At 42.8% G+C, this 21,237-nt stretch overlaps 1 protein-coding gene across 5 annotated transcripts in view; it reads left to right on the forward strand.

Annotated features, from left to right (window-relative positions):
* Nucleotides 1-21,237, forward strand: part of LOC147023347 (RNA-binding Raly-like protein) — a 164,167-nt gene that overhangs the window by 1,125 nt on the left and 141,805 nt on the right. The gene's annotated exons all lie outside the window — the stretch shown is intronic.

Below are 21,237 nucleotides of genomic sequence, written 5' to 3' on the forward strand. Positions count from 1 at the left end.
CTTGGGATCCAAGGATCCTAAGTCCAAATCCTGCTTTGCTGTTGAATTAATACCAGGTGGGGTTAACTCGACCTGTCATCCTTCCGAGGTCGGCAAAATGAGTGCCAGCTTGCTGGCATCCTGTGTCGGAGTGGTGACCTGTCCAGGATTGTGCCCAATAGCCAAGGAGACTGCTTAGGCACCACCAACGCTCTGCACAGAGTATGGTCCCAATGGATGGATGGAATGTTGTCAATGGTCATTACTAATATTATTGCAAATATGGCATACGAATCATGCAAAATTTCCTCTTTCATTGATTTTCACAATACTCTTGGATCCCAACGTTCGCAGTTCTGCTATTTGCGGACCCCGTGTATTTGCGGTTCATAAAATGTGACCTGCTTCCACTTTTGTGGCTCAGTGCTTTGCTTGGTCGCATTATTATTTTTTTTAATTATTGAAATTCTTTTCCTGAGCTGCTTCTCCATTTGTGGCCCTGTGCTTCACGTATTCGGAGTTCTTTTTTTCTGACCTGCTTCTACATTCACAGCCTTGTGCCTCACGTATTCAGGGTTTTTCTTTCACGTATTCGCTGTTTTCATGGCCCAGTGCATTGCATTTTTGCAGGCATATTTGTAGTTTTTATGATCTGCTTCTCCATTCACATCCCCATGCTTTACGTATTCGTGGTTTTTCGCAGGCGTATTTGCGGGTTCTTTTCTGACCTGCTTCTTCATTTGTGGCCCTGTGCTTCACGTATTCACAGTTTTTCGTGGGCGTATTCAGTTTTTATGCAGGTGTATTCATGGTTTTTGTGATCTGCTCCTCCATTTGCGGCCCTGTGCTTCACTTTTTCGCGGATGTATTCATGGTTTTTTTTTCTGACCTGCTTCTCCTTTTGCAGCCCCGTGCTTCACATATTTGTGGTTTTTCACGGCTGTATTTGCGGGGCTTTTTATGTTTTTGTTTTTTTTTCTGACCTGCTTCTCCATTCACGGCCCTATGCTTCACATATTTGTGTTTTTTTGAGAGCGTATTCACGGTTTTCTGACCCAATTCTCCATTTTTGGCCATGTGCTTCATGTATTCGCGGTTTTTTGCGGGCATTTCGTGGTTTTTCTGACCCACTTCTCTGTTCCCTGTGCTTCGTGTAGTCATGGCTTTATGCAGACGTATTCGCAGTTTTTCTAACCTGCTTCTCCATTTGTGGCCCTGTGCTTCACGTATTCGGGCTTTTTTGAACATGTACTATTGGTTTGTTTTTTTGACCTGCATTCGCGTATTCACGTTTTTTGGGAGGTTTATTGTATACCTTGTCAAGGCTCGTATGAAAGCTAACACACAACGCGCAGCAAGGGGGGGCATGAGACGAGGGGCGTGGGAAGGACAAAACAGTCGGGAACAGAGAAATTAGGAGATCTGTGGAAGGGAGAGGGATGGGGCGTGGAACATGGGGTACACAAGATGGACACTACAGGGACTTTCAGGAAGGAAATCAGGGAATTTGAAGGAGGTGGGTTTGGGGTGGATTAGCGGTGGGAGAAAAGATCGAGGATTTTGATGGGGGACGATAAGAGGTGATGGTGAACAGCTGTTTTGAAGGCCAGGAGGGAGGAATGGGATTGAACAGAGTGAGGGAGTTTATTCCAAAGGTGGGAAAAAAGAGGAATGAAAGAGTGAAGGTGATTTGTGATTTGTGATTTTGATAGCTTTACCAGAAGGGGGTTGTTGGCGGACCTTGAGCGCTCTGCGGATATATGGTGGGGACAAATCGCAGACAGAGCGGGGGGGGGGGGGGACGAGACTGGAGAGGAGATGGTAAAAGACAGAAAGACCACTGACCTGCCTGTGGTGAGAGAGTGAGGCCCAAAGATTCAGCGTCATAGCGAACGAAGTGAGCTTAATACTTAACGTGTGCACATGAGAGAATAGGAAAGGGAAACAACAACCACAACACAATGCCCCTGGATATTTGGAATCCGTGTCGTTAGCTATGACCTTTTGCTTCCGGTTGTTGTTAAACGCTGTACGGTGTATAAACACGATTGGGTTTAATTTCTATCTTGTGAATATTACTTAACACGTGCACATGAGAGAATAGGAAACAACAAAAACAACACAATACCCTGCCAATTGTGAATCCGTGTTGTTGGCTATGACCCTTTTGCTTCCGTTTTTGTTTTGTTTCTGGTTATTTTTTTTTTGTTTCCGGTTTTTTTCATGGAGAATGATGCATGCCGGAGATCATGATCGGAAGTGTTTACTTATGCATTCAATAATTTTTTTCCCAAAGTTAATTTTATACTTCCGAAAGTGATTTTTTTTTTCATGACAGGAAGTGTTTATTTTGTATTTAACATGACCGGGAGTGATTTTGAAACTCTTTCCGGAACTTATATTTTCTTTTATTCTTGACCAGAAGTGATAGTTTATTTATTTATTTATTCAATTATTTTTTTTTTCCCCAAAGTTAATTTTAATAAAGATATCTCCCGCATCATCAAAAAAATAATTTTTAATCATGATTTACATTACTTGATCGCTGATCCCGAAGTCACCGGAAAATGCGTCAAAATCATCAGCTGTGCGGCGCTTACATGTACCACGGTATAGTTGGCAAGTATACAGTTGTGAACACGTTATAGGTAAAGTAAGAAGAAGTCTACGTTCGCTTCTCGGCTTTGCCTATTCCATTTTAGTGGTGGATACCAATGATCCGAAATGCCTTGGTTTCCACTGTGAAGTGTGCTTTGTTTCCACCTTGGTTTCTTTCACTTATTAGCGGTTCTTCACGGGCGTATTCATGGTTTTTCACTATTACGTTAATTATTATTTTCACTATTTCACATTATACAAATTATGTGGTGTTAAGGACACTTTCTTGTGCAAGCAGTAATGTTTGACATATCAGATTACAATCCCTGAACTTATTGTTGGTATGCCCACATGGTTTTGATTTTATGATATTCAAGGATATACCAGGAAACCATCCTTGACCATGTTGGAACTTGACCATGTTCTAGAACATCGGCCAAGACCCTTGTGTGAATGAGATGAATAATAACTCTCCTGAAAGTTCCAGGCTACACAAAGTTCAGGATAATATTTTCGTTCTCATTATCTTTAATGTTCTCGATTGTGCCACACTGCTGACATGCCGCGTATGATAGCCTCGAGTTTAGAGATAGTGCAAGCCTAATTTTATCGCGCTTAAGCAGAGAAAAGCTTTGAAACAAATAGAACCTAAGCCAGCCAATGTTTCTTCCCGGTAAATCGTTTCCCAGGAATTGTGGGAAATTGATTGGGATTCCTGTCTTTTCCTGTTTCTTTTTCCATTTAAGCTCGGAAAATTTGGGCCGAACCATCTGTCGTGGCAAGTGCATATGTGATAGTGCAGTGTACTCTGTAAACCTCCTTTCACAGCACTAAGGAAAGACTCATCAACTTGTATTTTATTGTATTCATAGCCATCCCACAACCAATTTGACAAAACAAAAAAAAATGTGGGTAATGGTCAAAGCTAGCTTTGTACAAAGTTACGCGATGATTGGATGGAAAAAGAGGTCGGCATTCCAAAAAATCCGTTTTCCGAAAGCATCGGTTGCGGGATGTTTCACATAGGAATAAATGGCCTCAACGTCGCTTCGCTCAGCCTTGGCTGAACAATGAGACTTACACACACGAAGAGGCCATTTGGCCCATCATGCCTGTCCTTTATGTTTTTTACACCCCTTCAATTTAATCAATCAATTTTGTTATCTATATGCGATCCCAACAGTTTAATCTGACATCGTCATCCATTTAAGATCCACATGAAGAGAATGTGGCCAAGTTATCGCCATCTAATCGCATTTTCCGAAGATATCATGGTATAAATGCAGATAGGACAGCCAGCTTTACATCCTCATCTTTCTGGCAGCATGCTACAAAACGACGCGCCCCTTTGCTGGCACTGCAGGAGAACAGCAGTTTTTCTTTATCTAACTCTGACACTATGTGGGATTTAACCCTGACGAGACAGCTCGATAGCGATTAAGCCACCAACTGAGCCATCCTGTCATCTCTGAAAGTTGACATCATTGGGAGGAACAACTCACTTGTTCTGCTTCTGCATTTAATCCAAAGCAGAATGGTTCCGATGAATAAAAGTGTTGTTTTAATGTGAACGCGGCAGAGGTGCTGCATTGTTAAATAGATCATCCTTCAGAGGTGAGATCAAATTGGATGCTACCTCTTCAATCCTGTAAATATTAAAGTGCAACACACAGGCAAAATCAACTTATGCTATATACACCTTTTTTGTAGATAAAGAGCTGTGCTGACATGAGGCTTTTCTTTCCAAAAGCATTTCAATTTTGGTTAAAACGCTCACCCAGTGATTATATCTCTGATGTATGTCGTGGATGACATAATGAAGGAGAGATATGCCCTCTCATTCCTTGAGTTAGATATGGAGGGTGGTGAAGAGAAAAGTTTTACTCTCTTGCAGAAAATGAGAATCAACAATATTAATTGGATCAACATGAGGAAGCATCTTTGATGAAAGGCAGTTTTTACATAAATCTTCTTGTAAATGAACCAGAACACAATGAAATCCGGCACATCACAATTGATATATACGATGCGTAAGGTTTTAGCTTGAGAAGTTAACATAGATATGCTTTCTTTTCAATTAGTGGACAAATATTGTTGCGAATCTGGAAGCCATGAGCACACTCAACATACAGGTCCGATAGCTCAGTTATATCGATAAGTAAATGTGGATAGATAGCTTCCTGTCCCTTGTCTAATGGGTGATTAAATGTAAATGCGCTGCGTAGTTATTCTGATAGGGTTTTTCTTTTATCTTTACATCAACGACAACACCGCACCACCCTCACATTCACTTCGCTTCCTTCACTTCACTCTGGCTGATGTCATGGTGGGCGGAGTTCAAGGAGGAGCTGCGTGGCGGCCCTCGACCAATCAGCGTGCAACGAGTGAGGTGACCGTCGCCCGGCCAATCAGACTTCCCCGACTGTGTGAGGGGCGGTCCACGTGATGTTACCACGTCCCCGGGCCATTCAAGGAGTTTGCTGCCCGTTTTGGCCAGTGGGAGAGACGACGAGCGATTTGCGCGCCGAAACCAGCCAGTGAGAGAGGGAAGGTTGCGAGGAAGCGCCCCCCCTCAAATTATGGGTGCGGTCAGCACGCGTGGAGTTTTTTTTTCTGGCAAGAAGTAAGCATCTGCGCGCAAAAAGTGGTTGAGTGCGAAAGCATCTGCGCACGGAGTGGTCAGTGCAATGGATGGTTTTCTCCTGCCAGCCTTCGCCCTGCCAACTTCCTTTCGCCTGGAGCCCGGTCGTAAGGGCATCTGGATCGTCTGGATCATGCTGGGGGTCGAGTTCTGCCCCGAGGACCTGATCCTTGAAGACCGCGCGAGGCGGAAAGGTCAAACAGACTCTCACCTCAGGCTCGACTGTCCTCCGGGCTGGAGATCCGAATAAAGGCCACTTTGGTCCGATTCTTATGGGTGTTTGCGTGTGTGTGATTGTGGCGCCAGTCCAATAAGTAGGAAATTGTATAAGGCCTAGGTCACATTTGCCATGGCGGCCCTGGGGTCTCCAAAATCTACGGCCACTAGCAATTATACGGCGGCCGCAGTATTTCCACGGTCACAAAACGTAGCAGTCACATATGTTTTTATTTTTTTGGGGAGCCGCACGGCGTATTTAGGCCGAAGTCACATTTGCCACGGCGGCCGTGGGGTCTCCAAAATATACAGCCACTAGCAATTATACGGTGGCCGCAGTATTTCCACGGTCACACAATGTAGCAGTCACATATGTTTTTATTTTTCGGGGAGCTGCACGGCATATTTATAAATTGTGGAGACCGAAAACGTGGGGTTGCCGTACGGTCTTTGATTTGATGTCGCACGGTGACCTTAAGGGGGCCCTGCGGCGGCCATAGAATTTTCAAGGCAGACGCAAGGTAGCCTCAAGGTTCCCGCAAGGCGACCGCAGGGGACCCTAAGGTGAACGTGCGGCCAGACGGACGGTAACGAATGGGTTAATTTTTTTTTTTCGCCTTGTCGAATTGCTACGGCGAACGTAGAAATGAAAAAAGTTATAACTCCGCGTTAGAATTCCACGGCAACCTTACGACCTGTAAAATGTAGCTAAATGGCATAGGGCCACCCTGAGGCCACCGCAGAAACTCTGCGGCCGCCGCACGTTTCTGTCAATTCAGAGGGCGTATGGCCGCTGTATCCTTGCCGTAGAGCAAATGTGACTTAGGCCTAAGTGCCGTGCTGTACATACGTGCCTCCATATTTGGATAACTCTGCCCCTTACGTGCTCCCCTCATTTCCCTGTTGTGAATAAATATTCCCATGTGTTAAATGTATCCACTCGTTCGTGTCCTTTCCTCCATTGGCTTAGCGTGCTGCGTGTTGGAAAATTAGCCAGGCTGTTGCCGCTGTAGCGGGACAATTGGACCGACGGATCTCGGCGATCAACCGCTTGGGTCGCACACGGTTCGAGTACGCTAAGCGGCTCATTCTGTACAGGTGCCGTCGAGGGTGTTGAGACTCGGTAAATGGCCATGTGGAAATCTAGGTGTTTTGAAAATTGGCAAATACCCTGTACCTTGTGGCAGAAATATTGACGCTTCACGGTCCGATAAGGGACCCGTACTTTTTCGAAGTTTTCTGAAAAGGTACGATCTAAATTCCGGGTGATCGGCGGAGTCGACTCTACGGCTCCATCTAGCGGTCGTGCTCGCAGATGACGTCCGGCCCCGCAACAATATCACACTTAAGTATTCGTACTATAATGATAAATTCTCTCCACTTATTTTAGTCCAGCAGCCATTTCTCATATGAGGCCAAATAAGGAAATTCATTCAACATCCCCTACAGAAAAGGTTTGACTTGACAGGGTGGTAGAATAGACCCTATAGAACACCTCCAGGTAGTATGTGGTTTCAAATTGTGGTATCATTAAAATTCTACAGGCCATTACACATACCAAGGGTACTTACCAAGAGGGTCACTGTGGGCTCGCAAAATTTAGGGGGAAGAGTAACGTAAACGTGAATATCTTTGTCTCGACTCAACCAATTTTCAATATTGAGGTATCATTGGCTTCCTATAATAATTCTCTATCAGAGTATGTACAGTTATTTAAAAATGGCCTTTGCCATGGCATCACCAAAGCTAAAATATCACACTAATTCAAACTTTCTGACATTTTTAATTGCGTTCTCATATGAAGGTGAATGGTGTTTCTCAATTACTTCCGGTATGTTTACATTTTGGAAATCAAACGCTTAAGAAAGTATTGTTCTGCAGAAATTCATATACATACAGAGGCGCGCATAAAGAAAACGGCAACTGTTATTTTTAGCGTTCGTCTTTTACTAGTGTATAGCAACACGGAAGCACATACATCAGAGCCGAGCATAATAGTTGTATTTGGCAACGTGGAAGTACATTAGTGAAAGCCGAGTATAATAGTTGTCTCTGGCAGCACGGAAGCTACTCATTCATCATAGTGGATGATAATAGTTATCATGGTCGACACTGGGAGCTGTGCATGACAACACAGAAGCACATTAGTGAGAGCGAATCATAATAGTTGTGCATGTTTGCACGGAAGCACATTGGTCGGAGCGGTTTGTGATATTTGTGTCTGGCAACAAGGAATCACATTCGCCATGGAAGCATGAAGATGTCATCTGTTGTAACTTTTAGTCAGCGTCTTCTTCACCACTGGATTCAAAGATTGTTCTTGGATTTTCACAAGTTTCTTCGGCCATACGTCTACATGCTTCTGTGCATGGCATGTGGTTGGTTCTGCATGTGCAGTCGGCTCGGGGACATAGAGACTTCTTGCAGTGACAGACAGTCAGCTCCGGAAGACCCTGTGGTGCTGGATCGTTGGTCATGAGCACAGGCTGCAGGGCCCCATCCTGAATTTTCCAGCCATGTCCAGCTGCTGGTGGAAGGCTCTGTGTAGGCTCCAATGCTCTCTTCCATACATAGACCTGGTAATTTCCTCGCTTCATATGTTGCTGTAAGCTGTCGAATGTAGGGGGGAGATTTTCATTTCTTTGTCCCTTTTGACAGAACTGCCAGTATCTCACATTGTTCACTTTCCTCCCAGCCCCCTTGGTTGTTGAGTACATTGCACATATGAAGGCTTCGCATGCTTCTGAAGTGCTGTTGCTGAGCTCGGGTTCTTCTCCAAGCTGCCCCAGACTGGTCTGATGCTCTTTACTGTCAAGTAAGACATTGAAACCTTTTTTCTTGCCGAGTCCTGAGAGTGCACTGTTTGAATCGCACCCCGTGAGTGCGTGGAAGCCGAGTAAAGCATTACACAGCTCAGGTCTTAGTTTGTGTGCCAAGCTGTGGATAGGAATATACCTAGCTTTATCCTTGATTCCAGTCCGAAACAGCAGCTCCCGGCACTGGAGTTTTCTGTAGTGTGTGGTGCAGAGGACAGCCACATCTGTGTCAGGTGATTGAATCACAATCCTGTTGTGATAATGAGAGGCATGTTTTGCATGTAGCAATATTCGTGTGTCTGCCTCTTCATGATCTGACTTGAGGGGAACCGGTTCTTCGCAGTGCCCTCTGATGACGAGCACAGACTTCTGCGGGTTCTTGAAGCCACCACTGATGACTAGGTGTTGACCATCAAGCAGAGTGTCTACCCCATGTGGCACCATGTGTCTGCCAAGAAGGCACACAAGTTGACTTTGTTTTCTACATTTCCAATGTATTTGATCCACTGCTTTGGAATAGGAGTGGCTGCCCTTGGATTGTCACCTCTAAGGCTGCAGATGTTCCTCGTTTCTCTCGCTCCCCAGCTTTTATTGAGAGGCTGGAGTACTGGTCGAAGACGACATCAACCCGCTGCCAACCATTCTGACGTAGAGGGGCAGTAACCAGGCTGTAATACTTGAATGCCATTTCACCGAAGTTTGCAGCACCAGCGGACTTTGTCATCTGTACCAGCGCCATTGCATCGACGATGTGGGCCATAGACATCTGGCTGGTTGTGACTTGTGGCAGTTTTGGATAGACATCTACCTTCTTTTCTAACTCAGCAATGAGTACGCTCTTGTTGGTCTTCCTCAAGCTGCCATCGTAATGGGCCAGGGATAATGGCACTGTTGATAACTCGTAGCTGAGGAGTTCTCTCAGATTGATGTCCCTTGACTTTCCTGTGATCAGAAGGTGGCCAAAGAGTTCACGGTCAGCACTAAGAGTGATAACTTTCTCATCGGTTAGCTTCACTGTTTTCTTCTTGCTTTGTGTGGCAAATGTTTTGATCTTCAGGTTTGGCAGGGAATCCCAAAATGTCACTTCATTGGTATTCAGTCTCTGTTCAACAAATGTTGTCATTTGAGCGGTGCCGATCTGGTAGGAGTTAACCATGCGTGTAGCAGCATCTGGGGGCATCCTGATACCTGTGGCAATGTTAATTAGTGACGAAATTCCATCATCAACGTTGTCTCGGAAGAAGGGATTGGTCATAAGCTCTGACGTGATGATGGTCAGCAGCTTCTGAACATCACTTTCATCTCTCTCCACCCTCTTTGGTGCTGCTTCTCTGTGGGTACCAACACGATCTGAGTCCTGTATGGCACACATCTCCTTCATTGCGGTTGTGATGGCTGCTCCTTCATGACATGTCAGGAACCATCGTTCTCGAGCTCCTACTCTCTGACCGATCCCTATGATGCCACCGTTTGTCTTGCCGTCGCGGTTGATGGACTGCTCTAGGGCAATGTCAGTCCACACTTGAGCAAAAGGTTGAGGCGATCGACTGATGGCATGATTGCCAGACATGAACTCTTCATTGACGGAAGGATGGGTCTCAGGCAGCTGGTTCATGTCAGCCAGATAAACAAGAAGCCACCTGGCGTAGTTGGGTCGATCCATTGCGAAGAAGTGAGGGGTCATTGCAGCAGTAGCAGAGAAATGCAGAATCCAGTTTCCTGTCCTCTCTGCCTTGATGAATTGGAGGAGCAGCTGTACCATGGATACATAATCACTCCAGTAGGCAAACAGCTGCGACTTGCCCCGTGCCTCAGTTTGGAACCTTGTGAACTCTGATTCTAATGTCATGATAGCGTCACACATCCTCAACATGGTGTTCTGGACATCTTTTTCTTCTTTCAGAGCTAGTTGGCATGCTGTCACTTGCTCCATCTCTTCATCTTCATCTCCATCACTGCGCTCCTGCCGAGAGTGCCACTTCACGAAGGCACGCCACTGCAGACAAACATAAAAAAGCTCATAATATTTGATTTGTTTGTGATTTTTACCTCTTGTGGTTGTACAGTAGAATGAATATCGACATTTCTGTACATATTCTGAAAGAGAATTATAATACGCAGCCAATGATACCTCAATATTGAAAATTGGTTGTCTCGACAAAGATATTCACGTTTATGTTAACCCTCCCCTAAAATTTGCTAGCCCACAGTGACCCCCTTGGTATGTGTAATGGCCTGTAGAATTTAAATGACACCACAATTTGAAACCACATACTACCTGGAGGTGTTCTATAGGGTCTATTCTACCACCCTGTCAAGTCAAACCTTTTCTGTAGGGAGTGTTGAACGATTTCATTTTTTTCAGGCCCTTGCTCCTGGACTATTTAAATGGCCCCAATTATTTGACCAAATTGTGTGGTTGGCTCTAGTCTATCTATCACGAATCGGCAGGCCTGGTCTGACATCCGACTGAAGCTCATTTTGGCAGGAATTTGTCATTTGGCCACAGTGTTGGGGATAACTCTGATACTCTTCGCGAAGGACACTGTGGGATCTTTGATGTCCACCAACTAATGCCGGCAAATGGGACTCCCAGTTTAATGTCCGATGTACAGCGAACACGATGAAGAACTCTGCCTGTAAAACAATGGGATAACAGACTAAAGCTGGGTCGAGATTCCAACTCGGGCTAGACAGCTCAAAGATGACTGGTAGCTCTCATGGTAAATTATATTTTACTGCAATCCATTGATATGACTTCTGAGTTGTGCGTATACCTGTGTGTGTGCTGATGCCTGCAGTTAATAAACAAATTCATCACTATCATACTATAGTTATAGGTATGGATGTGCTTAATCTGATCATACCTGCAGTCTGCAGAGTAGCAATTTATTCTTAAGAAAAACACACACACACACACACACACACACACACACACACACACACACACACACACACACACACACACACACACACACACACACACACACACACACACACACACACACACACACACACACACACACACACACACACACACACACACACACACACTTTGTCAAACTGTATACAGTGCAAGCATGTTTTATTTTGCTTTAAGATTTAACAAACCGTAATATAAATGGTACCCTTGAATTGACTTCAGGGAGAAATAATATCAGCATTTTGTCATCCATCCCATATCGGAATAAAGTCTGGATGACGTGAATGTTGTCGATAAATATGTCAGGAGCAGTTCATGAGGAGACGATGGCAGGACACATTTATAATCCCCTGAAGTCAGACTTCCCCAAAATGCAAACAACCTGAGGCATACTACATCCCATGAAGGTAGGGACAAGGCAATAAACCTCTCCTTTTAACGATAATACAAAAATCGATCACATATTTCCTTTTATCATCGAATAGCCATGCTTAATGGGTTTAATCAAAAGACAGCATGTTGCACTTCACAAACATATTTCATGTATTTCTGTGAATCTCAATGAGGATGGAAAGGGAAGGGAAACGCACGACAAAAAATGGACGTTTTATAATACACAGTGTCTTCAGAAAGTCTACTCCCCTTCAAATTTTTCACCTTTTCTTGCCTTACAGCCTGGAACTAAATTGCATAAAATCTTTTTTTCCCACCTTTATTTACACATCGTAACCCACAACTTCCAAGTGAATGACAAATTCTACAAATTTCAGAAAATTAAGTAAAAATACAAAACTAGAATATATTGGTCGGATAATGTCCGCCGCCCCCCAATAGCAATTGCAAATGAGCTCAGATGGAACCAATCGCCTTCAAAACCACACACCAAGTTGATTGGCCTCCACCTGTTAAATTGTAGTGATTCGGATTATTACCTCCACCACTGAAGGTGAAGGAGGTTATGTTTGCTCTCCTTTCTGTTGGGTTTTTTTTTTGGGTTTGTTGGGTCGCCAAAATAGGTGACCCTTATTGTCAGTAATTCTGTGTTTGTTTATTTGGATGTTTGTTCGTTTGTCATCAGCATAATTGGGAGTAAACATGGGTGGATTTTTGACCAAACTGGGGTTGTAGGTACATCGTATGACCCAGTGCTTTGGAAATTGTGATTGTTGCTAGGGACGCTTTGGTTCCCAAGCAACAACCGAAAAACCTTCAAAATCGGTACCGTTCACGCGAAATCGATTCCGAAAGCCATTATCCCATGCAGGGTTATACAATTTGGCACGAATGATTTACAGGTGATGCTCTATCAAATATATTCCGGTTTTTGTGATATATGGAATACTTTACCCACAGCGGCCCCTACAATTAGGGTATGCGCGCAAATTGGTGAAAATTGAAGGCCCCCTAGCGACCAGGTGAGTGCATCAATACGAATGAAACTTTGCAGGTTCATGGTACTCAATGAGTACTACAACTTTGCCTCAGGACATATTGTCCGATTTCGCTTAGGTCAGGGGTCAAAGGTCAATTAGCGCAAAAATCGATAATATGCGAGAGCTTGAGGTGCCTTCATGCCAAAATGCTACTCCTCATAGAGTTATGGTCAGATGTTCATGAAAATTCACACTAATCATCTGGAATGCATTGTGCACAAACGATCGAGCCGGATTTTTGATTGATATCTTTGTTCACCCACAGCACCCCCTCGAACTTTGGGGATTTCCGATATCAAACCGCATTTTCGGTACTCTTCATTCAAATTGATACCGAGTAGTTATCAGTAGATGGAACTCGATAAGATTTGGTATGCATAATCTTAAGGTGATTCTCAATCCACTATATGACATCCATTTTTTTCTATATCTTATAGTTTCCAAATGGCAACCCTCTAAACTTGGGTGTCTGAGGGCCATTGAGCATTCCCGCTGAAAATTCAAAGTACACTAGCTCCAAGACGGTTCAACCGAATCGAATGAATCTTTACATGCTTATAGACCGTAATGAGTACTACAACTTTACTCATTTGCATAATGACCTATCTCGAGTAGGTCAGGGGTCAAAGGTCAATAAGTGCATTTTTCGGGCGACATTACCATTCAAGGCACCCTTGCTTCTACACGGATTAACCGATACGAATGAAAGTTCATAGGTACATAGTACTCAATGAGTACTACAACTTTGCTTCTGGACATATTGACCTATCTCGGCTAGGTCAGGGGTCAAAGGTCAATGAGTACATTGTTCGGGCAAAATGACCATTCAAAGCCCCTTGCTCATACACGGGTTAACCGATTTGATTGCAATTTCGTGAGTACTTAGTACTAGATTAACTCAGATCAGGGGTCAAAGGTCATCGGATGCTCGGTGACCCATGGCCGCCTCCCGGCTTGTCTGTCTGTTTGTCTGTTTGTGCACAGGATATCTCTAAAAGTTGTGCACGGATCTGGATGAAATTTTGTGGACAGGTTCGGTGTGTCACAGGGACTAACTGATTGGATTTTGGTGAAGATCTGGATCCGGATCCGACTACTCAAAATTTTTAAGTGATTCTTTATCATTGATAGGGCCAAAAACAAAATGGTACTGTTTGTCGTGATATTTCAGAAATGTATTGTGCCCGATATGTTCTCGTGGATCAGGCATTACGTGGTGGAGGAATGCACTCCAACGTGCATACCGTACACACTCTACTCTACCAAGCACACTCTACCCTTCTAGTTTCAGAATGAAATCAACTGTTCCTGTATGCTTCCTCTGCTGTGTAGTGCATTTCACAGAAAAGACTCAACCATGATCACCGAGTAGCTTTTAAAAAACTGCATTACCAAGCAAGAAAGAAACTGATCAGATAGGCCACCAAGAGACCAATGATAACTTTGAAAGAGCTTCAGGCCTTCATAGCAAAGACTGGTCACTGTGTGCATGTGACAACAAGACAACAATCACAAGCACTCCACAAGTCTGGCCTGTACAGTAGGGTGGCAATAAGGAAGCCATTCCTCAAAAAGCCCACCTTGAGTCCAGTTTGAGGTATGCAAAAAAACACTCCAGAAATTCTGAAGCCATGTGGCAAAAAGTTTTGTGGTCTAACGAAACCAAGATGGCACTTTTTGACCCAAATGCAAAACGTTACATTTGGCACAAACCCAACACAGCGCATCACCCAAAGAACACCATCCCGACTATGAAGCATGGTGGTGGCAGCATCATGTTATGGGGATGTTTCTCATCAGCAGGGACTGGGGCACTTGTCAGGATTAAAGGGAAAATGGATGGAGCAAAATACAGAAAAATCTAAGAGGAAAGCCTGCTTGCACTCGGCATGAAAGCTGAAATTGGGACAGAAGTTGTCCTTTCAGCATGACAACGACCCGAAGCATACAGCCAAAGCTACACGAGTGGTTAAGGAACAAAAAGATAAATGTCCTTGAGTGGCCCAGTCAGATCCCTGAGCTAAATCCCATCGAAAGTCTGTGGCATCATTTGAAGAATGCTGTCCATCAACACTCCCCACACAACTTGAATGAGCTTGAACAGTTTTGTACAGAAGAATGGGAAAATATTGCCCAATCAAGGTGTGCAAAGTTGGTGAAGACCTATCACAACAGACTCGCAGCTGTAATTGCTGTCAAAGGTGCTTCCACCAAGTATTAACTCAGGCGGGTGGACACTGATCCAACAAAGATATTCTAGGTTTGTATTTTTAATTAATTTTCTGAAATTTGTAGAATTTGTTTTTCACTTGGAAGTTGTGGGTTACGATGTGTAAATAAAGGTGGAAAAAGTCTTATTTAATGCAATTTAATTCCAGGTTGTAAGGCAACAAAATGTGAAAATTTTGAAAGGCGGTGTAGACTTTCCATATGCACTGTAGCTGTTGTTGCTGCTCTACTCATCATCGCTGCTGCTACTTCTGCTGCTGTTGTTATTTGCATGCCCCTTCTGTACACAATAAACCCTTGTCTAATGCAGGTGTTCATATGGATTCATTTATGTGCGTGGGAATAAATGTGATTCTTATTTCCCGAAGGTGCATAAAACTTGATGAAACATGGGTTTGAATGTGCTGCTGTGACCACCTCATGCGTAGAGGTGACGTTTCTCGCCATCTTCTACCACGTATGCTGTTTTCGGTCTGCATAGCGCCACGGTCAAGTGAGCTTGTGCCCTTGAGATTTAATTAACTCAACGTTATTTAGCCGCATACTGTACCCTTAAACACAGTATGCTACTGAAACGTCATGCTTCTGCAAGTGGGAGTGGAGTGAAGAATTTATTTAAGGTTATATGACATTAGCAGAGAAAATCATGAATTTAGACCAGTTGCACGGCAGGGTGAGTGTAGCGTCGGTTGGCTGAGTATCATGTGAACGAGTCCACCATATGCACCATTTTTTCAAGCCCGACTTCCTGGAGTTTATAACAGAAAAGGGCTCTGCCCTGAACAGGTGTTCATTGCTGACGAAATGGGGCTTTTCTATAAGAAGATGCATAACAGGATGTACATCTACAAGGAGCAGAAGGCAACACATGGGCTCAAGTCTTTCAAGGATCATCTTCCACTTCTTTTTTGTGGAAATGCTACTGGCGACTTTAAATGCAAACCTTTTGTGCTGCGACACGCCCACTGGCGATGATAATCCCCCGGCCTCAAACAATTAACCCCCATCCTACAAAAAAAATGCATATATGTATACAATCATATTCCCTCTGAGGTTATTATTAACTAAAAAACGTATAACAAATCTGTCCGTATGTTGCGTTCCGCGGCTGTATTCCCTTATTCCCATTTATCTCATAAGGTCTTAAGCTTACGCAACACGGTTTAGCCGAATGCGCCATTTTCCAAGAACTTAACCGCCGCTTTATGCCTGGTGTTGGCTTAATGGTTAGGGTGGTGGGCTTGGGATCCTTGGGTCCTGAGTTTAAATCCCGCTCAGCTGTTGAATTAATACCAGGTGGGGTTAATTCGGCATGTTATCCTTCCGAGGTCGGCAAAATGAGTGCCAGCATGCTAGTACACTGTGTCAGAGGTGCGACCCATCCAGGATTGTGCCCAATAGCCAAGGAGACTGCTTAGGCAGCACCAACGCTCTGCAGAGTATGGTCCCAATGGATGGATGGATGGAACCGCCGCTTTGGAAGAGAGTTCATTGTACTTACTATCCCATATTTTCTCTTGCTTCGAGAAGTATTACTATATATAATTTTGTTTGCTCCTTCCATGTCTGTCACAATTTATTCTCATTGGTTCCTACTGTTGTGTTGTTTGAACCACTACATGAAAGCTCCAGGTCCTTCTTCTTTTTCTTCTTTTTCTTCTTTTTCTTCGACAACCTTTTAAAACAGGCACTTTTATTGTTAAACAGACACATGTTTGTTCCAAGTAAATAGATTATTAGCTTTCCAACGGTGCTATTTTTATTATTATTATTATATGACAACAGGAACCCTTTAGAATAAAGTGTGATGGACAAACAGACACTCACAAACATATGCTTCTCCTTTTTTTAATAGATAGATAATATTTTCTTTCAAATTAATGCCTTTTGTCTTAGATGCAAAACGACGAGTACCAGGATGTGCACGCACACTTCGGAGTACACTGTTTCATTTGTCTCGGTCTTCGATTTCTGATGTGCATGCGATATGGTAAACCTTTCCGAAAGTCCCTTGTTTTCCTATTTACCTCGGTAACACACTTGTAAATAAATAAAGCATTGCAAAAAGTCTCTGACATATTCCTGACATTCTATGCTGACAGGATTTGTTGCTTGAAGGCTTCTCGCAGTCAAATATTGAAGGAATTGGATTTCCCCCCTCTTGGTATACCAAAAGTTCTACATACACATTTCTTTCCTGGCATTTCAGGTAGATACAGTAAGATTTTCTTTCCGAATGGAATAGTGTTCAGCAAGTGTCCCGTTTCCAAATTATGAAGCCTTCTGACCCGTCTTTCACCAACCGGCTGGCCAGGCCTGATGTTCGAATGGAGCTGATTTGGGTAGGAATTTGTAATTTGATCAGGATGCCGGAGATAATGTCCTTACTTTTCACAAAGGACACCACGGAATCTTTAATGTCCACCATTTAATGGCAGTAGATGGGATTCCCAGCTTAACATCCATCCGAGGGACAGCACACACACACACACACTGATGCATCTCTCTGCTTGTGAAACACCAATCCAATAGTTTTATAGTCATGTCCAGAAGTGCACTCACTGCTTTTGCACCATCCTGTCAGGACTTCAGAGAATGGGTTAAAGTAAACGGATAAAAGAAATGCAGTTATTCCCAGCACACATTATAACACACTGCATTTAGATCTTTGGGGAGACATTTTGTTCAAGTGAAATCTTTGATGCATGACATTATGCTTCATACAAACATTGCTTTAAGAAGTCCCATTTTAAGGCAGTTATGTAACGGTACTGATGAAAAAGCAAAACTTTGTTAAAGTTGTTTGTAAAGTCAGGTGTTTTGATTCCTCTCCAAATTGTTTTTCTTACAATGATGTCTCACTCCTGCAGGAGCTTGTTCAATTATATCAAACGCACGGATGGCAAGGACGTTCGGAGACATCATTGTGCTTTTAATCTAAATTGCAACATTGACAGATAATTCACAAATCGACACCATGTGTAGCATTTGTAACAGAGGATGTGTTTTATAAGTATTTTACTTCAAACATTGCTCATCAAAATGTATCCCACATCCCTCACCTCCACCCCTTGTTCACAATCACAACTACATGTGCTTGATGCATTATGTCACATGACTTTAGAAATTTATCACTGTTTATTTTATTCTATTCAGTCTGAACCATCTCCCAGAGCATTCCTGTATTACTCGAGCCCTTCATCTTCCCTTTTATGTCCACCTTGTCTTATAACATTTTAATAGGGTTAAGGTCTGGAGATTTGAGGAGGTCAGGCCATCCATTTCAACAACTGCCGTTGTTACCCCGCGCATGTGAAGTGAAAAGCGGTGATATGTAAGGTTCACTTCTGTCCGTCCATCGACAAACATCAGTGTACGATCGAGGAACAACTCGATTTCAGTGGAATGTTGTATTTTGAACATGAGTCGCAATGTGAATCAGAAAACGAACCTGGAGTTTAGCAGAACTTTGGCTCTGAATTTGTCCCGATCACACAAGCACAGAGAGGAGTGAGAATTATTTTTTACTGTCTGCCTGACAGTCAAACAAAACTGACAATCATTTTAAAGAGGAAAGTTATTGTTTTTAAGGATGTCGTAAAGGAAACACAACAGGCATGAATAACTCATGTAACGTGTTCGATAAGGTGGTGTGATAGCCACTGCATGAACGGCGGTAAACTTCCTTCTTTAATTTTTTTTTGTACGACCTATAAAATCTTAATTTTATTTAAATTTAATTCTATACTTAAACACTTTAGAGTACAAATCGCCTTCTTGTCGCTTCCAAGAACCTCCAGTTTCGCAGGACTTGGACATGTTAAATAAGATGGTGGCGGTTAACTTTGTTGTATGTTTTTTTTGTGTGCACACACAGGTGTGCTTATTTTGAGGTTTAATAGTCTGCCAGAAAGAATATTGGTAGCCTACTTTGGTGTGGTGGTTAAATGTATTTCTCACGAAAAGGGGCTTTAAAACACCGCAGCTGGCACTATACATCGTGGAAAACATGCACAACTAAGAAGTCGTATCAATGGGTTGCATTTTTAAAATATATATATATATATATATATATATATATATATATATATATATATATATATATATATATATATATATATATATATGACCTTTAAAATCGTTATTTGCTTGTCCACGGGAGACAGGGTTTTGCAATCGCTTCTGTGTCTGTCTGGGCCATAACCTTTTTACCATTTGAGCTTTTGTCATCAAATTTTCAACAAAGCTTGATAATGAGAATGGGGAGAAGACAAATTAAGAATTTGGTCAAAAAGTCAAATGCACCATTTGCATGCGAAAGAAGAAGTCCAAATACAAAGCGGATGAGCTTTGCATTTTCAGATGCTTTTTCGTTACCTCTACCGCTGAAGGTGGATGGAGGTTATATTTTTACCTCTATTTGTTTGTCTGTGACCAGAAAATCTCAAAAAGTTATGCACAGATTCAGACAAAACTTGGTAGACAAGTTGGTTAGGTAACAAGAACAAGCCGATTAAATTTTAGTTCAGGTCTGAATCCAGATTCGGCCTATCAGTGGGATAACCAGAGTGGTGTCAAAGCCACCCAATGCTCGCCTGTTTATACATTTATCCTTTGTAAAAGACTAGTCTAATTATATTTTTTATAAAGCATTCCAGTCAAGTCTGATCCAAATAATTTTAAAGCAATGTATGTATTTGTATATTGTAATCAGTAAAAAATAGTGTGGTGGATTAAAACATTAGAAAGGAAATAACTTGCACCAAAAACTTTAACATTTTCATGCTCACACTGAAGTTCACGCCGGGGGTATCACTATAGCTCTCTGTTCTTCAAACAGGCGAGCTAAAAAACGTAAACTAATCAGCTCAGCAGCGGTATGCACTCTACCAAGTGCCCTTCTAGTTCTTCCTTCTTTGAGTATCTCAGCTTCATAGTCTGGCTGTGGATTTAGGATTTTCAGTAAGCACGGTAGTAAGGCAGGTGTCTTTAACTCGGCGTGATGAAAACATGGAATTTATGGTCTTCCAGTAAGGGTAGTGATGGTAAAGTGAGTGGAAAACTTTAAAATTGAGTTGAATAGGTATCTGGAAATTGTGGAGATGGGAGGGCCTTAAGATGTTGACATGATTGTTCAGGCTTGATGGGCGTCATGGCCTCAGAATCCTGTATTAAAGTTCCTTGTATAGAAACAGACCCTTTACCCGCAAACCCCCTTCCTGAAGGTATTCCCAGGTGATGAAGAATGGAATTATATTTTGCTTCACAAGTATTCTTTCTGTCATCACCAAATTCCCCGTCTGTGGACCAGAAAAATAACCCACACCTTCAGGTTACCACCTCTTTGTTTAGCTGTTGGTGCAAGAAAACATTTGGCCAATCTCACCTTGATTTCTTCTTGCATTCCATTTGCTCTTGAAGTTGAAAAATTCAAACAGTTTCATCCATCCACAACGCTTCTCCATTGGTCTTAGATCCAGTCTTTATGGTTTTCTGTTCATTGTCGGTGTTTCTGACGTTTGCTCATCTTAACAATGGTTTTCAAGCTGCATCGCTCCTTATCATGGCAGCTGCTGAGAGTCGTCTCCTCACTGTTTCCTTTGAGATGATGACATTTTATGTCGAATTGAAATGGGTTACAACTTTAGTGCTGGTGAGAAAATGGTCAATGTTGGAATTCCAAATGATCAATTTGTCTTCTCACTCAGTTATCATCCTCTTTCTGCCATGACTACTCTTGTTTGTAAAGTCGTGACTTTCTCAGTTTCTGCATGTTCATTGTGATCTTTGCTCTATTATGTGAATCATTGACCTTCATTGCAATTTCCCTCACTGAAGATCCTTACTTGATGATTATAAGGAAGGCGACAGAATCATCATGTTTCAACTCCCTCGTTTAAGCCGTGGTAGTTCGATAATGAGAAATAGTCAATGGAAATAAAGACACAAAAGTTGGAAATTTTGCATTAGTATTCAAAATTAATCGGGATCCTATTAGTGCAATATAATATCATTGTGTATTGATCTTTTGTTTGACATATGCTCGTGGGATAGCCTTGAAATATGCACACTTGCCTCTGAGCTGTCTTGCCTGGGTTCGAATCTCAACCCAGCTATAAACTGTTATCCCGGTGTTTCACAGACAGAATGGTACGTCAATGTGTGTGCCGTCCCTCGGATGGATGTTGAACTGGGTGTTCCATCTGATAGCATTAGTTGGTGCATGTTAAATATCCCACAATATCCTTTGCAAAGAGGAGGCGAGCTATCACCAGCGCTGTGGCCAAATTACAAATTCCTACCCTGACTGATGACTGGAAAGGCAATGGCAAACCACCCAGTGTAACTGGTGCCAAGATACTGCTTCAGCAGTAACAACGCTCTGTAAAGAGTGTGGTACAT

The sequence above is a fragment of the Eptatretus burgeri genome, chromosome 7 (assembly GCF_056783735.1).
Source record: "Eptatretus burgeri isolate ZD-2024b chromosome 7, Ebu_testis_v1, whole genome shotgun sequence".
NCBI classification, from domain to species: Eukaryota; Metazoa; Chordata; class Myxini; order Myxiniformes; family Myxinidae; genus Eptatretus; species Eptatretus burgeri.